The following is a 19,444-nucleotide window of genomic DNA, read 5'->3' on the forward strand; positions in this document are numbered from 1 at the left end:
GGGAAGAAGAAAGAGGGGTAGACCTGGACGGTCCTGGAACGAAGGAATAAAACATGCTATGGAGGTCAGAAACCTGAAGGAAGAGCTGACCCAGGATCAAGAAGCTTGGCGGAGGGGAACGAAAATGCAGTGCCAAACTGCCTCCAGGGTGTAATGCACCGGGACCGGGCCCGCTTCGCGCGGGCTCAAAATCTATTCCCCTCTCCCCAAACTCACCCATTAATTAGGAGCACCAATAGAACCCCATAAAATTAGTAATCTTTTGGTACCAGTTTCATCAAGATCAACAAAAAATTAGAAAAATTTTGGTACTGGTTTTAAGAAAATTGATCCATTAATAAAAAATAAAACTTATCCTTCAAAAATTAAAAGACTTTTGGCACTGTTTTCAAGAAAATTGGTCAATTAATACTTATTATTTCTCGAAATTTGAATAATTTCCAAACCGGTTTCCAAAAAATCGGTAACAAAAAATTATCCATAAAAATTATCCATAAAAAAATTCAGCTTGATATCTCAAAGTTTGCGGAAATTGGAGCAATCACATATATTTTTTTTTTTTTTACAGAAATCGGAAACACCTTTACTATTAGCAATTTTTCTAATTCTATTACATTCTTTAGTTCTTTCTACCCCTATTTCATATATGATTCTTTAAGATTCGGTCAATTATTGAAAAATTGAAAAAATTTCGGAACCGGTTTCCAAAAAATCGGTAACGAAAAATTATACACTTTATGGCAGTCCCCAGATTGCCTAAATTATACCATCCCCGAATCACTCAACGGGTGGACGATTTTATTCGCGGCGATGAAAAGTATTTGCTTCTTCTTTTTCCCTCTCCCCGCACTCCTCGGAAAGTTCTACCTCTACTTCATATACAATTCTTTGAGATTCGGTCAATTTATTTCCGGAAAAATCCAAAAAGATCGGTAACAAAAAATTATATACTTTATAGCACTCTCCGGGAAATTCTACGGTAATTGTTTAGATGAGGGGGATCACCTTGGATGACCTTGATATTTTAGTATGTTGTCAAGGTCACCCTCCTGAGTGACCTTCAGAAGGTTTTAGCCCGCGCTCGTTATTCGTTAAAAAGTTATTAACAAAAAAAGTTTGGAAAATATAGCAGCTACTTCCCCTCTCCCCAAACTCACCCATTAATTAGGAGCACCAATAGAACCCCATAAAAACCCCAATTTTTAACCTTGTAGTAGCCATCCCCATAAAATTAGCAATCTTTTGGTACCAGTTTTATCAAAATCATCAATAAAAAATTAGAAAAATTTTGGCATTGTTTTCAAGAAAATCGATCCATTAATAAAAAATTATCCATTAATGAAAAATTAAACTTATCCTCCAAAAAGTAAATTCTATTATATTCTTTAGTTCTTTCTACCCTTATTTCATATATAATTCTTTAAGATTCGGTCAATTAATTCCCAAAAATTGGAAAAATTTCTGATACTGGTTTCCAAAAACATCGGCAACGAAAAATTATACACTTTATGGCACTCCCCGGAAAATTAGAAAAATTTTTGCACCGGTTTGAAAAAAATCAAAATTTTTCAAATTTTTCGAAAAATAATAAGTATTAATGGACCGATTTTTTTTAAACCAGTGCCAAAATTTTTTTTAATTTTTGGAGGATAAGTTTAATTTTTCATTAATGGATAATTTTCTTGAAACCGGTTTCCAAAAAATCGGTAACAAAAAATTATCTATAAAAATTATCCAGAAAAAAAATTCAGCTTGATATCTCAAAATTTACGGGAATTGGAGCAGAAATCGGAAACCCCTTTATTATTAGCAGTTTTTCTATAAACTCATCGTAGCCATCCTCAAAAAATTAGAAAATTTTGAAACCGGTTTCCAAAAAATCGATTATGAAAAATTATACACATCTTTACAATCCCCGAAAAAATAGAAAAATTGTTTTTAAGAAAGTAACGAAAAATTATCTCTAAAAAAATTCAGCTTGATATCTCAAAATTTGAGGAAATTAGAACAATCACGTACATTTTTTTAAACAAAAATCGGAAACCCCTTTTTTATTAGCAATTTTTCTAATTCTATTACATTCTTTAGTTCTTTCTACCCTTATTTCATATATAATTCTTTAAGATTCGGTCAATTAATTCCGGAAAAATTGGAAAAACTTCGTAACCGGTATCCAAAAAAATTGGTAACGAAAAATTATACACTTTATAGCAATCCCCGGGAAATTCTACTTTTTTTCATATGTAATTCTTTAAGATTCAATTAATTCCCGGTTAATTAACCCCTTCGTTGGCAGAGAAAATTCGACAAAAAATGCCCAAAATGGCAGGAAAATTTTTTTATCCTGAAAATTTGTACCCCGGGGTTTTTGAGGGCGCTGATTACGAATCTGAACTTAAAATTCGAAAATTCAAAATGGCGGATCCAATATGGCGGACGAAAATACAAAAAACGGCTTGATTTGGATTTTGTATTTCGCTCCATGTTATTGGATTCGCCATTTTAAATTCCTTCATTTTAAGTTCAGCTTCGCACTCAGCGACCCCAAAAACCCCTGAGTGGCAAATTTCATCCCAATCAAGTAATTTTTTGCATTTTCATCCGCCATTTTGGATCCGCCATTTTGAATTTGCAAATTTTGAATTCAGATTCGTAATCAGCGACCCCAAAAACCCCCGTGTAAGACTTGGATGCCAAATCTGAGCAAGTTAAATAGGAAAAAAAAGATTGACGCACTATTGCATCAATGCCACACAGGGCCCCGATTAATTTGACGCACTATTGCGTCAATGCCAACGAAGGGGTTAATTCCCGAAAAATTGAAAAAATTTCGTAACCGGTTTCCAAAAAAATCAGTAACGAAAATTATACACTTTATAACAATCCCCAGAAAATTCTACCCCTATTTCATGTACAATACTTTGAAATTCGGTCAATTAATTCCTGAAAAATTGAAAAAAATTTCGTAACCGGTTTCCAAAAAAATCGGTAACGAAAAATTATACACTTTATAAGCACTCCCCGGGAAATTCAACACCTACTTCATATACAATTCTTTGAGATTCGGTCAATTAATTCTCGAGAAATTGAAAAAATTTCTGTACCGGCTTCCAAAAAGATCGGTAACGAAAAACTATAGGGGAGACCGGGGCTAGACCGCTAACGGGGTAAATCCGCCAAATCAAATATCTCGGAACCTGTATATTGTGCGAACTCGCTATTAACATTGTAAACGCTGCTTATGGTACCCATGTGACCAACGGAGTTTCGGCAGGTTACCTGCCGTGTTATGATTTTTACGAGGGCAAACGTGTTTTCGGAAGGTGAAAGTGAAATTTTCTGCGCGTGGAAATATTGTAATATCTGCAATAATATTTGCTCTCCAAATCTCGAGGTACGTGATTATAAAGAGTAATGCATGCTGAACACGAATCCAGTGTAGTTTTTTCATTATCGTTAATGTCTAATATTTCGTGGGCGATCAAACCTGAAACTTATGTTTGGGGCTTATCCGCTAGTAAGCACCCAGGGCTGGTCCGCTAGTCTCGTCACTGTGGCGCGCCGGGTAAGTTTAGCACGTGCACAAGTTTAGCACGTGCCACCAGTTACAATCGAACTAATGTAGAAAGGTTCTTTGCGCTACTAAGATCTCTGATGGATAAACATCATTTCCAGGTGTGTTAACTGATGAATAAATGTTGCCAGTTTTAGTCGAAAATAACGTTTCTCATCATTTCCAGGCTCACTGCATATGGAATATGGATGAGACGGGAATTACAACCGTTCAGACACCGAATAGAGTCATCGGACGTCGAGGAGTGAAACAAGTCGGGCGAGTGACTTCTGCGGAAAGAGGAACCCTCGTAACTTTGGCGATGGCGGTGTCAGCGACCGGGCATTTTCTACCTCCATTTTTTATTTTTCCTCGTAAAAATTTCAAGCAACATTTCCTTAACGGCGGACCACCAGGCTGCACAGGTGTAGCGAATTCAAGTGGCTGGATGAATGCGGAGCATTTTGTCCAGTTTTTACAGTTCTTAAAGTCCCATGTGCGTGCTTCCGTCGACGCCCCAATTTTACTGATACTCGACAATCACGAATCACATTTGTCCATCGCTGGTCTCGAATTTTGTAAAGCGAATGGAATCATACTCCTATCATTACCGCCGCATTGCTCGCACAAAATGCAACCGCTGGATCGCACCATCTTTGGCCCGTTAAAGAAAAGTGTACACGCACAGTGTGATAACTGGATGACGTCGCATCCTGGTAGAACAATGACGATATACGATATGCCCGGAATCGTGGCTAAGTCACTGCCACTTGCCGTAACGCATCAAAATATTGTGTCCGGGTTTGAATGCACTGGAATTTCTCCATTCAACCCGGACATTTTCCAGGAATACGAATTTTTACCGAGCAGTGTTACGGATAGGGAGATGCCTTCTACTTCCGCTCATTTCGAAGAAGTCAACCTCAATCTCAATGCAGCCGACCCGGACACAGCCAATTCGGAGACAACCGAACCGGACGCAGCCGACCAGAACGAATTCGATCCCCTTGGCTTCTTCCATGTCTCGTCCTGGTGATACACAGAACTTGAGCGCGACGCTTCAAAGTATTCGAGCGTTTCCTAAAGCCGCTCCGAGGCAACAGACTCGTAAAGGACGAAAACAAAGAAAGAGCGCCGTTCTTACTGACTCGCCTGAAATGATGGAATTGGCGGCTGAGCAGGCGGAGTCCATGCGGAAAAAAAAGGAAAACCTGCTACGAGAAAGACGTCAAAATCTACACCTGCCGAGCAGGTGAGCGTAAATCGAAATCAAGGAAGCAGCAGCGGTCGGATTCTGACGAAGACTTGGATAATACGTGTTGCGTGTGCTCAAAGAAGTTAACAATCAGAGCATATGGGAAACAGTGCATTGCGTGCGACGTAGGGCACACAACACATGCGTGCGCTTGTCAGGATCTGTATTCACGTGCCTTAATTGTTTTATGGAATAGGTAAAACAATTATTTTTTAATGTTTTGCATAAAAATTTGAAATAAATTTTTATTTTTCTCTTAAAAAACAATTATTAAAATGTATCCTATCATTTTTCAGGATTAGATGTACGTATATGTATTGAAAATGCAGTGTAACGGATTAACCCCGGGGGGTGGCGGTTCAACCCCGGCATTTTTGAGATTTCAATTTTTGCACCGTTGTCGTTTTTGGTCTATACCGGTTAAACAAAGCGACGTAGATAAAAATTCCCTGTATAAATTTTGTAGCTAAAGGTTCACTCTTTACAGTGATATACCACATTTAACTACAATTATTTATTTTGTTGTTAAAAATCGGCACCGAAAAAAAACTAACGGTCTAGCCCCGGTCTCCCCTACACTTTATGGCACTCCCCGAAAAATTCTACCCCTATTTCATATTTTATTGGTAAAAATTCGGTCCACTAACGAATAAGTAGTTCGCGGTCAGACAGACAGACAGATAGAAGACGGTACTTATATATATATAGATATGTATGTATACACTTTTTTGTGATTTTAGGCAAATTCTAAGTTATATAAAACAGACCCAAAATCAAAATATTAATAATATATCATTAGTTCTCTGATAAATTCGTAATTTCAAATATATTTAAATATTATGAAGCACACATAATATATACCTATCGTGTAGATTTATATATCATTGATATTATTTCACTCACACAAAAACACACACACGCACACACAAACGCAGGTACACACGAACGCACGCACAAAAAGAGAGAGAGAGAGAGAGAGAGAGAGAGAGAGAGAGATTGATTGATTGATCATTTATTATGCCCAAACAATGGCTACAGGGCAAAAGTATACAAAGAAAATTGTAACCGCAAGCACATGCTCTCTTTCAATAACAATATGGCAATTACAAGCCAACTTACAACTAACGCTACTTAAAACTAACGCTACTTACAACTAACGCAACTTAAAACTAATAGAGAAACATAACGCGAACTAAAATTATGGAAGAGTACACTCGCAGGAGGTACGCAAGAACAAAAGAACAAAGGCCCGTCACTCCGATTCAGACGAAAGCAAAAACGCAAAAAGTAGGCTTTTGAATGATGGAAGTGAAGATGCAGAAGTAATTGTATCAGGAAGAGAATGCCAGAAGTATATGGAAGAAAGTTGGAAGGAATTTCTGAAAGCAACAGTTCTGTGAGCAGGAATATGGAACGTTTGAGTGGATGAAGCAGCTAGTCGGTCAGATCTCCTAAGTGCTGGATCGGGAGGAGGAAAGAGCTCACGTAGATATGAAGGAGAACACATATGTAGAATGCGATAGATCTGACATCCGAGAAAGTAATATCTCCTATTTTCAACCGAAAGCCACCTCAACTGACGTCGATACGGTGTAATGTGTTCGTCACGCTTAAGGTCATAGATGAAACGAATACAACAGTTGACGAGCCTTTGCAATTTTGTATTCAACTCGCCGCTCAAACCATGATATACGAGACAACAATAATCGATATGTGGCATGATTAGGGTAGTGACAAGTTTAATCCTGAGATTGGTAGAAAGAGAGTTCTTGTTGAACTTCAAATTATTCAACGCATAATGCACTCTTTGTGAGATCAGCGAGATATGTCTCTTCCACGAAAGATTGGACATAAAAATGACACCCAAATTCCTAACCTCATTTACAAATGGTAGGGGCGTATTATTCACAATGATAGGTGGTAGACTACTAAGATCAATGGTATTAATATAAGCTTGACTTCCAAAAATAATAACCTTAGATTTAGTAGCGTTAAGCTTTAGTCCATTCGTATTAGCATAATCAAAGATAGCATTGGCATCACATGTAGGCTGCGTTCCACTTATCGTTCACAACGCTCGCGAGCATCATTTCGTCCTTGTTTAACATTTGACAAACAACAAGGATGAAATAATTCCACGAGCGTTGCGAGCGATAAGTGGAACGCACCCGTAATCAATTCCAAAGCCTGAAGAATATTAGCCGGTGAACATAGGCGGTAGAGAGAGAGAGAGAGAGAGAGAGAGAGAGAGAGAGAGAGAGAGAGAGAGAGAGAGAGAGAGAGAGAGAGAGAGAGAGAGAGAGAGAGAGAGAGAGAGAGAGAGAGAGAGAGAGAGAGAGAGAGAGAGAAGGGAGAGGGAGAGGGAGAGGGAGAGGGAGGGAAGGAGAGGGGAAGGGGAGGGGAAGGGAAGAGAAAGGCGGAGAGAGAGGGAGAGGGAGAGAGTCCTCTATTATGAGATAAGCTTCTAAAATATGCGATAGCTGGGTTTCTGATAAACTAATAGGTTCTATCTGTTGGTTCCAACATGAACTTATTGCTCTTAGGGTAAAACCAATTTAGTGGAAAATTCATTGTTCGATCGCGCGTGCACTTGTTGCGGACATTTTGAAATTGTGAATTTGGATGTTGTCAAGTTCCATGAAGGTGAGCCTTTAAACCTTGTTTATTATATGGAGGGGTAAAAGCCATAGTGGTGTAAGTCAAATTTTTAAAAATATTGACTTCTGTGCATAGATGCAATTTATATTGTAAGGTCACACCTTACTAACCGCGGGATTATACCGGAAGTGGCGTGCGCGTCGGTTACTTGCGATTGGCCGCGCTGCCGACGGCAGCGCTAAGTGTACGTGCGCTTTGCTCTCTTGCAGAGAGGTTTCTCTCTGCTCTCTTGTAATGCGGCGGTCGGAGATTGGTTATCTCCCCGGCGAATAAGCGTAAGTGTAGTAGTGGGGGTATCCTGCCGAAGAAGAAGGCGGGAACATGGTATAAATACAAGGTTATGCTCATCCCGTGTCAACCCACAGCGCATCAAAATATGACGTCACCCTCGGATAGACTCTGATTGGACTACAATTAAACATGGCGGCCTCCGGTGCTTGTTGTTTATGTCCGAAGAAATGTGATAGATTGTGGAAGCTGTTCCCTTATCAAAATGTGCCATTAAGTACTCAATGGCGGTCAATGGGAATGTATGGTTACCATACAGTTGCAATGCGAATTGTGTGGAAAAGTCAATGGAAAATATTGAGTGGCAATAAGATGAATGGAAACGCAATGGCAAGATTCGAATGATAACTTTTTCCATACAGGCGTAATGGAAACTGCTAACGGCTTAGAAGGTTAAAACTTGTGTATGGAACTTGCAATGCGAATTATATGGAAAAGTTAATGGAAAATATTGAGTGGCAATAAGATGAATGGAAACGCAATGGCAAGATTCAAATGACAACCTTTTCCATACAGGCGTAATAGAAACTGCCAATGACTCATGAAGGATAAAATTTGTATGGCATTTTTCTACCTTCAGCCAATGTTGTTCAGTGTGAATTGTAATGGAAATTCGTCAATGGTAAATAATATGCGTCAGACAATATATTGTATGGCATTTATTGTCTTTCACATTTTAATCCATAAACATTTGACATTCATCGTCAAAACGTTGCCGTAGTGAGAGGTGAAAGATTATTACGGCAAAAAGTAAGTTTTTGAGTTGAATTTCCATGACTTTTGCATTTATTTGCGATTAGCTTTTAGAAAAAGTATTTTTGTAATCGAATGCTATAAACATTAACCTAACTATAAGAAAGTAGCTACAACTCTTTCAGGTATTTTTTGAGTTAAGTGCCACATAACCTACAAAAAGACCCTTAGTGGTCTATAAAGGTTAGACTGTCCGTTGAACCAAAGGCAATGGGAAATGAAGGCATTTATATTAAAGACAAAATAGGACTTGGTTAGATGGCGCGTGTGTGAATAGTAGCGGTGAAAGTGCGTTGTGCGATTTTAGCTTTGTTTCTGGGTTTAAAGATTAGTATGTGGCAAGTAGGGATAATGGAAAGATAGGGTGTAAGTAGAGGATGCGATGAGAATGAAGGGAGATAGTAGGATGCAAGTAGAGAAAAGTAGTATAGAAGTGTTTAGAGAACGTGGTAGGATGAGGTTATGGTGACGAGTCAGTTAGGCGGTAATGGCGGTAATGGTAATATTAAAGACAAATAGTACTATTTATTAAAATGCCATTGAATTCCCATTGTTCCAGACGCAATGGAAATAAAGGCATTTTTGCCAAAGATAAAAATTTCCCCACAAAATCCCATTGGTACCAGTGTTAATACCAATGGCAATACTAATGGCAATACCAATGGCAATACCAACGGCAATACCAATGGCAATACCAACGGCAATACCAATGGCAATACCAATGGCAATGAAGGGTACATTTCCATAAGGGTTTATTGTGAAAAAATATCATTGCCATTAATTGATACATCGGACCCGTACAGCACCTTTCATTGCAAATATATTATAACGACCTGCCGTTTTAAGAAGAATCGAACGCGGACTAGCTCGCCGGACCAGGGGTTCGATTAGAAGGCCCAGAGGCAGTAACCAGATTTTAATTCTCACAAACAAAGTTTATTAAATACTCAAATTAATACAGCGGATGGAGGGGAGACGGCTGGTCTAGTGGGTAGAGCGCCAGATTCGTAATCCGGGGAACCGGGTTCGAATCCCGCTAGGCCGCTGAGAATTTTCTCAGTTTTACAAACGTTGCCGCCTCCCCCCCCCCCCATCTAGCGGAAAGAGGTATCCCTAGAGAGAAAACTGGGCTCCGTCTTTCGGAAGAGACGTTAAACCGTTGGTCCAAAGGAAATAGGAAAATGGTGATAGGAATGGAGGAATTAAATAGGATCAGGTCGCAATAGAATAGGGTTGGGTACGTCCCTTCAAAACGCCCTTTAAGGCCCTCTCGGGGTAAATAAAGTATATATCTTTATCCTTTAATACAGCGGATGGTTGAATAACGCAGAGTTAATCCGGCGGTCAGGCGCCGATGCGCTCGCTATGACGGGTGATGGTGGCGCGGACTTGATACAGATTTACGCGGGCGCGGTCGCTGGAATTACAAATGTAATGCTCGTTCTAGACCTGAGGATGATCCTACTCGCGGCTCATCCTAGTGAGTAGTGTAAAAATCATACTGAAGTTAGCTTTCAATCGTACCAACCTTATCGCGTATAGCTATTGCTAGTCTGACGCCATCTAATGTGGCTGGGGTACTTATACTTTATCTAAACCGGAGGATGATCCTACTACAAGCTCATCCTAGTAGTGTAGACAGGTAACAATCATACTGAAGTTAGCTTTCAATCTTACTAACCTAAAACAACTTAAAATTGTGCAGTGTAGACGGACGACCGTAGCCGGATGAGCCGCGAGTAGAATCATCCTCAGGTCTAGAACGAGCATAAGTTACGCGGCTTTCTTACAGGCAGGGTTTAATGCAAACGAATACAAGAACGGAACGCGATATTTACAGCGATCTATATGGACGCATATGGAGAAACGGAACGCAAGATAGTTACAGCGATCTATACGGGTGCATACGGAGAAACGGAACGCGATGTTTATAGCGATTTATACGAATGCATACGGAGAAACGGAACGTGAAAGATATACAATGTTTTACGCAGAGGTATCCGGGAATCGGATTCTGACACATGGTGCGGTGTGTCGATTACGCGACGGTACGCGGACTATGTACAATCGATATGCGGATCTCCCGGGCGAAAACGCGAGTCGCGATCGGGAAAATCCGGAGGAAAGGAACGGCCGGTCAGGATGAGGCTAGCCGGCCGGTCGGTTCTAGGAATTCCCGGTGTTTCGGTGACAAGACTACTTGTCGCGAGACCAAGTTTCCTTGACCCCGCTGTTTTGCCGTTGCAACCGAGAATTGGTAGAGTGACGGAGTTCAAGCAGCGCCCAGGACCACTTGGAACGAGGCTCAGATCACAGGACCCCGCTTTCGTTGCCGCTCTAGGAGTCGGAAGCTGGCTTCTTTCGGGATCAGCGGATCAGATTGCTGTCTCAAGAAGAAGTGATTTTTCTCGCCGCGGCACCGATATTTTATACCCCTCTCCCCCGGAGCGATAGATTCGGTGGGGGTCTAACACCACGAGGGACAGTGGGGGTGGGCGGACATGCGGACGGGGCTACCGTACTCCCGCTAAACATAAGACCACCCCTACTAGAGGAGCGGCGGGTTAGGGCTGATGTCCCCCCATCCCGCCGTAATACGGTAAGCAGCTCACGAGCTGGGAAGCGCCTAAGACTTCCGGGCAGGTGCCCAACAAAACGTGCCTGGCGCTGGGGGACCCCGGAAGAATCATTGCGTTTCCTGGGGTCCCCCCTCTAATAAGCGCCGCAAGGGACATCCGCAGGAGTTTTAGCCGGTAGGCCATGCATACAGTATCGCTGGCGATGTGCATGCATGGAATCCGGCACTCCCCTCGCCTCTCCCCGGAGGTGGGGGGGGTCTTCCCCTCTTGGGGCTACTGGGTAAACCGGGCGACCGGGATCCCAGTAGTAGAAGATTTCTCCTGCGATAAAAAAAAAGATTCGGTGGGGATAGCCGATCTTCGTGCGAGCCGCACGCCGAGTGAAGCGGTGCGGAATCACGGTTTCGGCCGCGCTCTCGCACTCGGCGAAGATCGGCTCCCGTAGGCGCTGGTCGGAGCTCCGAGGGAAATATCGGTGCCGCAAGCCGCTAATTGCTCGCGCACACAATAATTTTATGAGCGATTAAAAAATGTGGGCCCACCGCGCCCTGTCTTCGTCCGACGGATGGTCGGTCGGGCGGCATCCGGCTGGTGGTGGCCGGGAGTTCGATGCATCTGAGGGGGGCATTGTTACAATATATTAAATACGTAACTATATCGCATTTTCATTGCATTTTATTTCATATAAAATATAATGTGTTAAATACGTATTTAATGGGACTTCCGCTTCCGGAGTAATCGAGGTTGACAGGTGTAAGAGTGATCGAGAGCAAAAGGGCATTGAAGTGAGAGTCAAGGGAGGCTGAGCAAGGAGAGAGTGTTCGAGTGAGGAGGAGTGGAGGTGAGAGAGTGAGGAGGGGAGAGGGGAGAGAGGAGGAGCAGGTAAAAAGGATTAAAGGGTAGAAAAGTGGCGAGGCGCAGGTGACGGGTTAGGCACAAACAATAGCTGGGATAGAGGGGTGACACGATAGGAGAGCCGAGACGCGTGTGGCAGCGCGAGGTAGGGCGTGAACGATAGGGATAGTAGAGGGGAGACTCGACGGGGGAACAGAGACACGGGCGGCAGCGCGAGGCAGGGCATAGAGCGTATCATAGATAGAGGGAGAAGTTGAGACGAGAAACGGGTAGAGATGAGCGGAGAGAGAGAGAGAGAAAGAGAGAGAGAGAGAGAGAGAGAGAGAGAGAGAGAGAGAGAGAGAGAGAGAGAGAGAGAGAGAGAGAGAGAGAGAGAGAGAGAGAGAGAGAGAGAGAGAGAAAGCGGGATAGAGGGAATGAAAGGAGCTATAAATAAGGTAAAGGAAAATGGTAGAAGTGGAAGCCAGGGAAACCTAGATGATTTATGGAAAAGGAAGAGAGATGAGTTAGATAAGAGCGTGGGGGAAGAGAAAGATGATGCGTTTAAGAGAAGCAACAAGACGGTAAGGTCTCCGAAAACAGATTCGGAGATAGGTGAGCAAGAGCTGAGGGAGATAATTGGAGAAATGAGGGAAGATTTTAAGATCATGAGGGAGGAGATAAGGGAGGGCTTCAAGGAGCAGGGTAGGAGGATGAGGGAAGAGATAGAGGAACTGAGAAGAGAGTTCAGGGAGCAGGAGAAGAGATAGAGAGAGGAGAGGGAAGAGACAAACAGGCAGATGGAGAAAATGGAGGAAAGGATAAAAAGATTGGAGGAGAAAATGGAGGAGAGAAAAGAGGAGAAAAACGGGGAGGTAGGAAGCGGAGGAGAGATGGTGGAGGAGAGAATGAGAGAGTTGGAGAGAAGGCTGGAAAGGAAGGAGAAGGAGGAAAGAAGAAGAAATATAGTGATAAGGGGGCTGGAGGTAAGAGAAGGTGGGAGGACATCTCCCTCCCGACCATCGTGGCGGAGATGGTCGGGCGAGAATCGAGATGGCGGGCATTCTTGACATTCTGCGGTCAAGTAATGTCCGCCAAAGAGGTGGCGGAGAGGATCCGTCGCGGGGAACAAAACCCCTAATGCGACGAGTCCTCTCCCAATTAAAGCTTGACTGTCCAGTTGGAAGCATGGTGGGGGTTCTGTCCTGATGGCAGAACTTCCCGTGCCCTGCCCCTTCTGGCCAGCCATCCCACCAACAATTGGTGGGATATTGCCACCATAGCGGTGACAAGAGAAGTCACGAACCTCCGCGCTGCCTGATGATAAAGGGCAGCGCGGAGGAAGGGGGGTGCGGCATCTGGCTGGGACTCCAGATGTCGCACCATACCTCCCACAACAACGGGAGAGGACGGCAGGGGTGGGTGGTGTCCACATCCCTGCCGTATAAACTGAGACCGTCGACTTTTTTGGTCTCCGAGCCAGCCGGCTCATTGAAGGAGGTCCTATTGGGCAATGCGCAGGGGGGCGCCTGGAAGTAATTATAAATAGTTCCCAGGCGTCCCCCACTTAATGCGCAGTGCTGGACACCCGTGGAGTTTTAGTGGGTAAGAGTCCCACACTCCCCTCGTCCTCTCCCAGGAGAGCGGGGGGGTCGTCCCCCTTCTCAACACCAGAGGGGGCTACCGGCCGGGAAATCGGCCGGTAGTAGAAGATTTCTCCACGTTAAAAAAAAAGGTGGGAGGAGAGAAGAGGCGGAAAAATTATTGGAAGGAATAGGAACTAAAGTGAAGGCAATAGAGGTGAAGAGAATTGGGGGGGATGCAGAAAAAGGAAGGAAAATGGTGCTGATAAAATTGGAGAACGAAGAACAAAAATGGGAGGTGATGGGGAAAAAGAAGAGTTTGGTGGGTAGAAAGGAGAGAATCACGGAGGATTTGACATGGGAGAAAAGAAGGATGATGTGGAAACTGAGAGATATAGCGAGAAGAGAGGAAAGAGATGGAAGAAGAGCGTGGATTAAAGCGGGGAGAATAAGACTAGACAATATATGGTGGAGATGGGATGTGGAAGAGGGAGTTTTAAAGGATGAAAAAAAAAATAAGAAAGGAGAGCGGGGGAGAGAGGGAAGAGGAGAGAACTGATGTTGGAGGGAGAGGAATAAGAGTGGAGGAGGGGGAATAAGAGGGGAGGAGGATATAGGGGAGGAGTTAGAGAGTAGCAAGACGGAAGTCAGAAGAGACGAGGACGGGGGGAGTAGGAAGGATTGGAGGATAGTGTTCTGGAATGTAGCAGGATTGGAAAATAAAGATAAGGAATTTTGGGAGGGGCTGAAGAAAGAAGATGTGATAGTTTTGGTAGAGACATGGATAGGGGAAAAAGGCTGGGAAAGAATAAGGGGGAGATTGCCAAAAGGATACGAATGGGGAGTGCAAATGGCGAAGAGGAAGTACAAAAAAGGGAGAGCGATAGGAGGGATGGTAATGGGAATGAGAAAAGGGATAAAAGAGAAGGGAACGGAAATAGAAATTGAAAGGGAGGGGTTGATAGCAGGAAAGGTTAGGATAGGTGGTGAGAGCTGGAATATTATAGGGGTGTACGCAAAGAAGGAGGGAATGGAGGAGATCTTACAGGATTTGGGACTTATAATGGAAAGAAAAGAGGAAGGAAGGTTCACGATAATTGGGGGAGATTTTAATGCGAGGACTGGACGGGAAGGTGGGAGTATAGAGGAAGAAGAGAGGGGAGGGCAGAGGGAGGGAGGAAGAAAATCAAAGGATAAGAGGATGGATAAAGAGGGGAGGTTGCTAGTAAATTGCTTAGAGGAGAGAGGGTGGGAAATATTCAATGGGAATGTGAGAGAAAACGAGGAGGAGGAATTTACGTTCACAGGAAGAGGAAGAGGGGATACGGTCATTGATTATGTAATAGGGGAAGGAGAAGTAAGAGAGAAGATAGAGAGCTTGACGGTGGGGGATAGAGTGGACTCAGACCACCATCCCTTGGAAATGGTATTAAGAAGAGGGAACGAGGGGGAAGACAGAGGAGGAGGGTGGAAGAAAAGAAACAGGGGAGTCTGGAACGAGGAAGGAGTAAAGGTTTTCATAGAAAAAATAGGGAAAGTAGAGGAAAAAGAGGAAGATGTAAATAAGGAATGGGAAGAAATGGAAACAAGAATAGTAGAGGCGATAAAAGGGGTAGAAGAGGAGTTGAAGGGAAGCAAGAAGGAGAAGGTGGGGTGGTGGGATAAGGATTGCGGAGAAGCGAAGAAAGAAGCGAGAAGAAAATTGACGGAATGAAGGAAGGAAAGAGGAGAAGGCAGTGCATTCAAGGAAAAAAGGAAGAAGTTTAAGGAGCTATGTAAGAGGAAGAAGGAAGAAGAGAATTTAAGATGGGAGAGAAAAGTGGAGGAAGCGAGGAGGGAATCGGAGGTATGGGAGATAGTAAATAGAGAGAGGAGAAAAAGGAGGGGAATTGTGGAAGGGATAGAGGGGAAAAAATGGAAAGAGCACTTTATGAAGTTGTTAGGAGGAGTGGAGGAGAAGGTGAGGATGGGGAAGGAAGGTGGGAGGAAGGAAAAAGAAGGAGAGGAAGAAGATGAGATAAGCTTAGAAGATGAGATAAGCTTAGAAAAAATGAGGAGGGTAATGAGGAAGTTAAAGGACGAAAAGGCAATGGGACGGGATGGGATACCAAGTGAGGTATGGAAACGCGGGGGGAGGGAGTTGGAGAATTGGGCGTGGAGGTTTATCAACAGGATTTGGAAGGGAGGAGGATGGCCTGAAAATTGGAAGGAGGGAATAATCGCGCCAATCGTGAAGAAAGGGGAAGGAAAAAGGGCGGAGGATTATAGAGGAGTGACAATAATGCCGTCATTATATAAGGTGTACACAGCAATTCTGGCAGAGAGGTTAAGAGAGGAGCTAGAAGAAAAGGGAATAGTACCGCAAAACCAGACAGGATTCAGAAGGGGAATGGGAACCATAGATAACATTTATGTATTGAATTACTTGGTGAATAGAAGGTTGGAGAAGAAAGGGGGAAAACTGGTTGCGTGTTTTGTAGACCTTAAGGCGGCGTTCGACTCGGTAGATAGAGGGGTATTAATAAAGACAATGAGAGAAAGAGGAATAAGGGAAGGGCTGGTGAGAAGGACGGAGGAGATTCTGAGGGAGACAAAAAGTAGGGTAAGAGTGGGAGACGAAATAGGGGAAGAGTTCTGGACGGGGAGGGGGGTAAGGCAGGGGTGCCCGCTGAGTCCGTTACTGTTTAACGTGTTGTTAGCGGATATGGAGAAGGAAATGGGCAGAGTTAAATGGTAAGGGATAATGCTAGGAGGTAAGAGGATTTATACGTTGGCGTACGCCGATGACGTAGTGCTAATTGCAGAAGACGAGGATCAAATGAGAAGCATGATAGAAAGGTTGGAAGGCTACCTAGGTAGGAAGAGGTTGAAGCTGAATTTGGAGAAAACAAAAATAATGAGGTTTAAGAAAGGAGGAGGGAGGGACTGTAAGAGAAGGTGGAGATGGGGAGGAAAAGAAATTGGAGAGGTAAAGGATTTTCGGTATTTAGGTTATGTGTTTCAAAGGAACGGAGGACAGGAAGCACAGGTAAGAAAAAGGATAAAGAAGGCTGCCGCGGTGATGGGGAAGATTTGGGGGATAGGGAAGAGAAGATTTGGGAAAGATTGGGGAAAAAGACTGTGGTTGTTTGACAGACTGGTGTGGACGGTTATGGGTTACGGAGCGGAAATATGGGGATGGAAAGAGAGGGAAGGAATGGAAAGATTGGAGGAAAGTATATCAGATGGGTCTTGGGGGTTGATGGAAGAACGCCGTGGTACCTAGTTAGGGAGGAGCTGCAAAGGGAGAAGCTAAGAGGGAAGACGGGAATGAGCGCATGGAGATTTGAGAAGAAACTAGAGGAGGGAAAAGGTAGTGAGCTAGCGAGGCTATGTTGGGAAGAGTTGAAGGAAAGGGAGAAGGAAAGGAGAGCAGGATCTAGCTGGGAACGGGAGAGAGAAGGGTTCTTTGAAGACAGAGGAGTAGGGTTAAAAGAGCTGGAAAGGTTGAGAGAAGAAGGAGACGAGTGGCACCGCAAGCTATTTGAAGGAGATAAGGAGACACAAAGGAAAGAGAGATGGGAGAAGATCGAGAATTCGGAATATAATAGGTGGTACAAGGTAATAAAAGAAGAGGGTATTCGGGGTATCTGAAGAAGGGATGGAGAGAGAGCAGATGGAGAAGGGTGGCGAGATTTAGGCTAGAGAGTGAGATGAGAGAGAGCAGGTACTGGGAAGGGGAAAAGAAGAAGAAATGTAGGATGTGCGAATATAGGGAAGAAACGTGGGAGCATGTATGGGAGGAATGCAGAAGATGGAAAGCAGGAGGTGGAAGTTGGCAGGAAGCGGTGGGATGGGTATTGGATGAGGAGGGGGGAGGAGAGGAATGGATGATGGAAATAGAGGGGGAAAGAAGGGAAATGGAGGGGGAGAGAACGGAGGGTAGAGAGGAGAAAGAAAGGAGATTAGAAAGAAGAATGGAAGAAGACAGGAGTATAGGGTGGTCGGAGGAGGGCGTGAGCGCAAGAAAGACGGAGGAGAAGCTGCTGAGGGATCCGAACGAGGATAGGGAAGAGCCGAGACAGGAAGGAGGGAGGCAGAGGGACGCAGAAACGGAAGAAGCGGAAGAAGCCAAAGAAGTCAAACAGAGGGGGAAAGAGGAAGAGGGAGGGATAGGGAAATTAAAATAAATGTAAGGTCGCAAATGACCAGGTCTAAAGGGGTGAGAATTTGTAAGAGGTTTGGGTACGTTTCTCATAAAAACGCCTTGTAGATTGTGAACCCTACGGGGATATACAATAAAACTTATGTACATAATACGTATTTAATGCAATAGGTATGAAATATGTCTAAATACGTAGAGGAGACCGGCGCGAAGTCGTCACTATTTTTTCGGTGCCGATTTTTAACAACAAAACAAATAATTTTAGTAAAATGTGGTATACCGTTGTAAAGAGTGAACCCTTGGCTACAAAATTTATACGGACATTTTTAGTCTACGTCGCTTTGTTCAACTGGTATAGAGTGAAAACGACAAAGGTGCAAAAATTGAAATGTCAAAATTGCTGGGGCGGAGTCGTCACTCCATTCTCGGACTGAATTTTAAATGAAAATTCATAATTCCGATCATGAAAAATGATAGAATACATTTTATTAATTATTTTTTAATAGAAAAATGGAAACATTAATTAAAAACACGATGGCGGAAAATAATCAAAAGAAAAGCGCACACACTTATGTGCCCTACGCTCGCACGAAATGCACTGTTTTTCATCAGCTCTATTCTGTCATCTCTGAGCACACGCAGCACATATTATCCAAGTCCTCGCCGAATTCAATTTTTGCTCCATTATAAAGTATTACAAAATCGCCGAACACAACAAAACACAATTTATTCACTTGGCTATCGAATGTGAAATACGCGCTCAATATGGCTATCACTGTGAACATATTTCAAGCACAAGTGTACCAACATATAAAAAAATATAGTTTCTATCCGGACACTTCTAGCGCGGAAAATTAAAAAATTCCACGAACTTTTTGATCACACCTCGTATGTAATGTATATATAGTATATAAAAGATTAATTTTTTTTATTTTTTTATCTACAAACAGTATAATAGTTCAGTGCAATAAAACACAATGTGAAACACAAATGTGTGTGCAATGGTAATAATATAACTAATAATATAAATAACTAAGTTGTTACTGCTTAATAAACTGAAATGATGAAAAACAAGATTGTTTGCACTCCTCATTTTTTAGTATTTTTTACTTTAAAAAAGTATAAAATAAAGTATATTATTTCAATCAAATTTCGACCTTACTTCGATGTTGAAACGACGTCGAAATGATAGTTGAATAGTCGTTGATATTTTATACGCTTTCGACGTCGAATCGACCAGAATTTCGACATTTGGTTTTCGACGTTGATTCGACGTCGTATCAACCAAACGTTTCTGACTGGGCAATGTTGAGCAAATGTACGGCAAGTTGAGAGCATCATAAGCAATCACAGGTTTGCGCGATTTTGCTCAGACACGCTTTGCTATCTGGGTACGATTAAAAACGATGCAATCGTTTTCTATCGTTTGCTATCGATTTTTTTTATCAGAGCCTAAACGATCAGTCTTCATATTCTTCAAACATATACAAAGTTTCATTAAAATAACCCGAGTAGTTTTCGAAATTTTTGGAAATAATTTTTTCCTTCAACTTTGACACCCTGTATTTTTGAAACTAAGCCGTTTCGAGCATATGGTCATATGGCGTTTTCGTCTTGAATTTGTGTGAGAAATCACTTAAAATCCTTTAGAGTACTTAACAGGGTTACCACCCTGTATATACAACGTATGTCAAAAGAATGCAAAAGAATGCAGTAGTTCGTGAGCGAGTTCGTGAAAAATCACGAGAAAAAAGCCTATAATTTTTTATTCTGTGCAGTTCTTTTAAATGTAATATA

At 42.8% G+C, this 19,444-nt stretch overlaps 1 protein-coding gene and 1 long non-coding RNA gene across 8 annotated transcripts in view; one reads left to right on the forward strand and one right to left on the reverse strand.

The window, feature by feature from the left end:
- Positions 1-19,444, reverse strand: part of LOC139777305 (galectin-7) — a 275,279-nt gene that overhangs the window by 158,330 nt on the left and 97,505 nt on the right. The window lies entirely within an intron of this gene.
- On the forward strand, positions 3,619-5,415 carry LOC139777310 (uncharacterized). The gene is made up of 3 exons (XR_011719327.1): positions 3,619-3,675; positions 3,741-5,004; positions 5,105-5,415. It is a non-coding gene; the product is annotated as an uncharacterized lncRNA (long non-coding RNA).

This window comes from Temnothorax nylanderi, unplaced genomic scaffold (assembly GCF_030848795.1).
Source record: "Temnothorax nylanderi isolate EJ_2023f unplaced genomic scaffold, tnyl_v1.0 TNYL_tig0144_pilon, whole genome shotgun sequence".
Lineage (NCBI taxonomy): Eukaryota > Metazoa > Arthropoda > Insecta > Hymenoptera > Formicidae > Temnothorax > Temnothorax nylanderi.